Raw genomic sequence first — 6,000 nt, 5'->3', positions numbered from 1 at the left:
CTTTTCTCACAAGCTTGATGACAATGCTCATTACGTATTCTAATTCTGCAACTTTTCAACATAAATCCATGTAAGAAAATGGGTACTTCTGCATTTCTTTCATTTTTTCCAGCACTGGGCTAGCCAGTCCACTCTTTTGTCCAGTCATGTTCATGGAATCCAAAGCACTTTTTCATTTTTTCTTCTCATTTTCAGAAAAACCTTTCATTGAGACTCCATAGCTTCTATTATTTCCAGTAAACTCAGAATACTTTGCTTTGTGCAGTGTGTCATAGTGACGGTGTATGTTATAATCTTTTATAACTGCAACCATTGTACTGCGAATCAGATATATTGCCTTGCAGTCAAAATTATTCAGTGAAAAAATAATCACCTGGCTAATGATTTTGGGATCATCTGTCTTCTGCCTCCAGCTTCGGCTTCCGTGACTACTTTTTGACTGCTGATTTTAAATTTTACACAAAGTAAAATAAATAGTTTAAACAAGCCTTCGCTTCGCTATTCTAATCCAAATTATGTGCGCTGTGTGCGTGAGGAAACGGATCCTGTGTGCTATTTGACTGGCAATTTTACCATCTCTGAGCTGTGATTGGCTTAATGGGAATGTCACTCATACAATGTAGCCTGCATATGTTGAATGCACATGTGATATTAAAGAGGCGGGTTGTTTTAAAGAGGAATTCCAAAACGATACAGTACAATGCAATTTTAGAAACTAATGGGCGGGCCGAATGCATTACAGGAAAAAGGAAAGGGTTTTTTTTTTTTTGGTTTGTTTTTTTTACACAAGGAACACATGTTACAATTAAAAGGTAAGCAGTGCAGTTTCACTTTACGTTGCCTCTGCCTGTACCCTGCTGAGTGCTTTGCTTGTTGGTTGCTCATTTTTGGTCAATGTAAGCCAGCTCCACCTTCACAATAAGCTACTAAGCAAAAGATATGCCTGGACTGCTGGAACGGTCATCACAGGCAAGTCTCTGACATTATTGTGCACATTAAATTATGGTATATAAATTGGTCATGTAAATTAATGCATTCTCTGTTAGTAAATGGGACAGTAAATTTTGATTTATTGAGCACGTTAGGCTCACTTCTTTACGTGTGCGCTAATTCCAAATTTAATGCCCATTGGGTGGGTAATGCCATGTATAAAGGCTGTACTCCTTTAAGATGAAAGGCATGCTGGGATATCAGTACACGGCAGAAGACGAATGGGAGAGGGAGATCCAGGAGGAGGAAGAAGAGCGTTTGGAGAGAGCAGTGCTTACAAAGGTACCATGAAATGTTCCTGTCAGGACAACTGAGGAAGTCAGCACCTCCAGTTATTTTTTTTTTTAAAGTGACAAAAACGCTTATTCACTTCCTAACATGAACTACTTTAGATGTGTAGTGACTGTAGTATAGGATACTGACCTTAAGGTTAGAGTTTCAGTTTAGGGAGAGGATTATTTGTTGTTTTATTAACAATAATATGGTAGCCAATCAGAGTGCAGTGTCCTGACATTAGAATTTCGTGTTACCTTTGTAAGGACAGCTTGTAGAGACACCGCACCAAAATTTTAAAATGAATCGGGGTGACTCTAATACTTGGTACTAATAGGCAAGTTTATCTTTATTATGAATAACTGTCTTATTGAGATTTGATGTTTATTATAAGTGGTTGATTTTTTAAAAGCGAGCCTGTATGATTGCAATTAGCAAAAGTGTGTCTCTGTGCATTAACAGTTTAAATACAGTATACAAATGTCAACGGTGCTCAATCACTGAGGTCAATATGTCAAAACAATCAAAACAAGCCCTTGTGGGTAAGGAGCTTGTTATACGATCACGATTATGTTTACTCAAGGCTGCAGAATCCTATTTTACTGCAGTATACTTGAGAAGCGATCGTCTCATGAGGGTGCCTGGTTTAACTGCAGTGTGGTGTTCAATGTAATGGTCTTGGAATTAGAATGACAGTACAGTATAGTATTGTACTGTCAGGACTACCACTGCATTTAAGCATCTGTGGCTCAGGTGAGATGCAAATCTCACAGATTTTCCTCCTCCCTCTACATGCATATCACACAGTAACAGTACTGTACTCGGTATGTATTCAATGAATGTGTATTTACTTTACTGAAACACATTTTCACTAATAGAACACAAAAAAAACATACCTGCACAATGCAGTGGCACAGTCACTGTTTGATTACAAACTTGTCCAGTGTTCCCTGCATCATTGCACGATCCACACTGTGTATGTGCTTAATCGTTTGATTGGCTGTACACATCATTGCACCTGATACAGTAGCATATTACATGCAGTCAGTTTGCCCAGAAATTATTCTTATACGCGGATTGCTTGATTCTTACAAGCAGAGTATTTTAGCATGGTTAGTATAGGAATAATTTTGTCCCAATGGTTTTGATCACTATATGCGCTTGATTATTATATCAGTAATTCTTATAAACAGAGTGCACTGTATTTGGTTTGGTATACACACAAAAAACATAAGTGCATTATTTTAAGTATATTTAAAAATATTGACAAACAATACATATGTCATGAAAAAAAAAAACAACTGGCATTTGTGACGCATACTTTAAAATAAGAAACTCCTTTGTTATTGACTTTTTCAATGTGTAGTGTTACTGAAAATGAAATATACTTTTAAAATCTATGGTTGGTGTGTTTTGTTTTTGTTTTTTTCTTTTTGCATGTTGGAGCTACAGATCATCAAAATGCAGGTTTTGCACATCATATAGTGTCAATAATTAGACAACAAAAGAAACCCTAATTTACTCCGAATGCAGAGCTTATTTAAATTGTTTTATAAAATGTGTATTATTGAGCTCTCATTAAATAGAAGTTATTTGCATCCAGACTATCCAGACGTCCACACTGCAGTTTGTGTTAAAAATGCCTGTACTTTGCATTAATGTTATAATCCAGTATGACCAAAGTGTATTTATTTATTTGTGTCTTTGTAATACTGGCTTTTATGTGGGAATCTGTTTAACTCTGCATATTTCACATTGGTGTCCAACATTGTTACATAAAAAAATATGGAGCAATCGATTAATGGTATTTTTGAAGTCTACTGCCTTTGTTAAATTCACAAATTGTTATAAATATTGCTTTTGATTTATACCTATGTATAGATTTATTTTGTTCAGAAGTAGCTTCAGCTACTTGGTCTCGATACAGTATAAATCTTGTTTCATTTTTTTTCATTATGTTCATATAGCCTAAGCCTTAATTCCCTGTGTGCTGTATAAATCCAACATTACAAATCTTGAAGCACAATAAATAAATTAATAATAAATCAATAATTAATAAACAGATGGGTCTACTTGAATAAAGAAGACAGAAGCTAAATGTCTGTGCAATCAGCTCCTTTAGAATGCAGACTTTGCTTACATTTCAGTTTGTTTATAGTTTCCAGAGGTAATTTGTGATTCAAAGGAGTTTGTTTAAGTTGAATGAAAGAGAATATTTTGCATCAGAATATTTATTGCTTTTCTTAGCAAATACCAGTTCTTTTCCCATCCAGTCTTGTATCGCAGGGGCCTTGATGATCCTAAAGTACATTTTTCTTTTGTTGATCTTGTCTTGCTGTCAGCAGTGCTGAAATAAAGTGCCTTCATTGTACTAATGGAGTACTTTGTCAGAGACTACAAGCAGACCACTAGTCTAACACATGCTTAAACCACACATAAATGTGCCAATGGGCCTTGTGGTGCATATTCCCTGAATGTATTGATACCTGAACGTGTATTAGAAATGTAACTGAACTAAATAATAAAATCTCTGTCTTGAGGAAAGTAGCCCTTTTCCTTGTAGACATACTGAACTGTGCGACCACTGAACAAGGTGACCGGGGCTAAGTGGCATCTGGACTGGATTAAGCTGAAATGACAGTTGAATTACGTACATAAGAACATAAGGAGATAAGAAAGTTTACAAACGAGAGGAAGCCATTTGGCCCATCTTGCTCGTTTGGTTGTTAGTAGCTTATTGATCCCAGAATCTCATCAGGCAGCTTCTTGAAGGATCCCAGGGTGTCAGCTTCAACAACATTACTGGGGAGTTGATTCCAGACCCTCACAATTCTCTGTGTAAAAAAGTGCCTCCTATTTTCTGTTCTGAATGCCCCTTTGTCTAATCTCCATTTGTGACCCCTGGTCCTTGTTTCTTTTTTCAGGTCAAAAAAGTCCCTTGGGTCGACATTGTCAATACCTTTTAGAATTCTGAATGCTTGAATTAGGTCGCCGCGTAGTCTTCTTTGTTCAAGACTGAACCGATTCAATTCTTTTAGCCTGTCTGCATATGACATGCCTTTTAAGCCCGGAATAATTCTGGTCGCTCTTCTTTGCACTCTTTCTAGAGCAGCAATATCTTTTTTATAGCGAGGTGACCAGAACTGAACACAATATTCAAGATGAGGTCTTACTAGTGCATTGTACAGTTTTAACATTACTTCCCTTGATGATACTATATATATATATTATATATATCTATATATATATATATATATATATATCTATATTATATATATATATTTAATAATATATATAGATAAACAGTAATTTTCTGACTGATACAGAACATTTGTTATTTGCCTTTGAATACATGTGAAAAATGTTAGTTCTTTTATGTTTGTCCCAGCAGTATATTTTTTTTTTTACCTGTATACTAGTGAATAAAAAAACTATATTCCACGGGCTGGATGACATCTCTCAGGGGGCGGGATCCGACACGAGGGCCAGATGTTTGACACCCCTGCCCTAGATGCTAGTTTTCCAGAACACGAAATTGTAGCAAGGGGTCCCTCATCCAGGTCATCAAATGAAGGACAGGCACTGCCCCCTTAGTTACCATCTCAAGTAAATATGGCAAAACAAGATGCTTTCTTATGAAGAGGGGCTGATGATCAGGCAGAAGAACAGGAGCTTTTACAGGGTTCTGACAGCACACAACAATTTCTTCCACTCTTGACTCTAAGTCCCAAAAACAAGACAGGCAAGTGAAGACACCCTCATCCAGATCCCCAAAGGAAACTGAGACTCTTTTCCCATTCCTGGAGGTGGTGGATTCAAAGAAACAAAACCAAGGAGAACATGGCCCAGAAGATACATTATTTACAAAATTTTTTGGAATCTCTATAGAAGACTCTTATAACAAATATGGACATAACAGCCGCCCAGTCACTGGCGTTGACAATTGATACCACGACGCCAGCATCTTTAGAAAAGTCCATGGAACAAAATGTTATTGAGCCAAATCAAAGACCAAGACAAGCTCATGGCCTGACAGATATCTTTATCTTCAGAATCTTTGGGATTCTCAACAGAAGACCCATGTTACACTGATGCAGAGGGCAGGCTAGAGGTGGAAGAGGAATATGTGTCAGATTATACTCCCTCAGGGTGAGGACAACCTACTAAGTAGCCTGTGGAAAAGTGGTTTGCAATGCGGAGGTGTAGAGGTGATGTGATTACGAAATAGAAGACGGACAACAAGGTTCATGATCCAAACAGACGTTTATTTTGTAATCCCAGTCTGACGACCGCAAAGTATAATCCCAGGCAATACACAGCAATGTGTATTGCACTATTACAAACAACGGGTTACAGCCCCGAAATAATAAAGACAGTATAACACACAAAGACACAAACACGATCAGAAATCCAGAGTGAGCGCTAACGTGCAAATGGTGAAATACAATTTATTAATGCACAGTGGTGAAGTGTTGTCCGGGTTGGTGCTGGTTTTTAGCGACAGCTCCCAGTATGTGTTAGCTGTCTAACAAGAACAAACAAGTACAATTAGAAACAACAAAACAAACAAACGCTAAACACTCATGGTTACTTTTTTACTTTCCTTCATGGGTTTGCTCGCAGCCATAACAAAGGAACAGATCATTTAGCCACGTCCCCTTGGTTAGCCAGTGCAACCATTTTTCCTCCAATCTGCGGTTGCCACATTGCTTCCCTTCTGGGGCGATAAGTCGGTAT

The 6,000-nt window shown here is 37.4% G+C and overlaps 1 pseudogene; it reads left to right on the top strand.

Annotated features, from left to right (window-relative positions):
* Window positions 1-1,170: 1,170 nt before the first annotated feature.
* Window positions 1,171-6,000, top strand: part of LOC121317688 — a 44,672-nt pseudogene continuing 39,842 nt past the window's right edge.

Source organism: Polyodon spathula, chromosome 6, assembly GCF_017654505.1.
Source record: "Polyodon spathula isolate WHYD16114869_AA chromosome 6, ASM1765450v1, whole genome shotgun sequence".
Classification (NCBI taxonomy): domain Eukaryota; kingdom Metazoa; phylum Chordata; class Actinopteri; order Acipenseriformes; family Polyodontidae; genus Polyodon; species Polyodon spathula.
The sequence above is the reverse complement of the archived record's forward strand: the minus strand, read 5'-3'. Positions and strand labels throughout refer to the sequence as shown.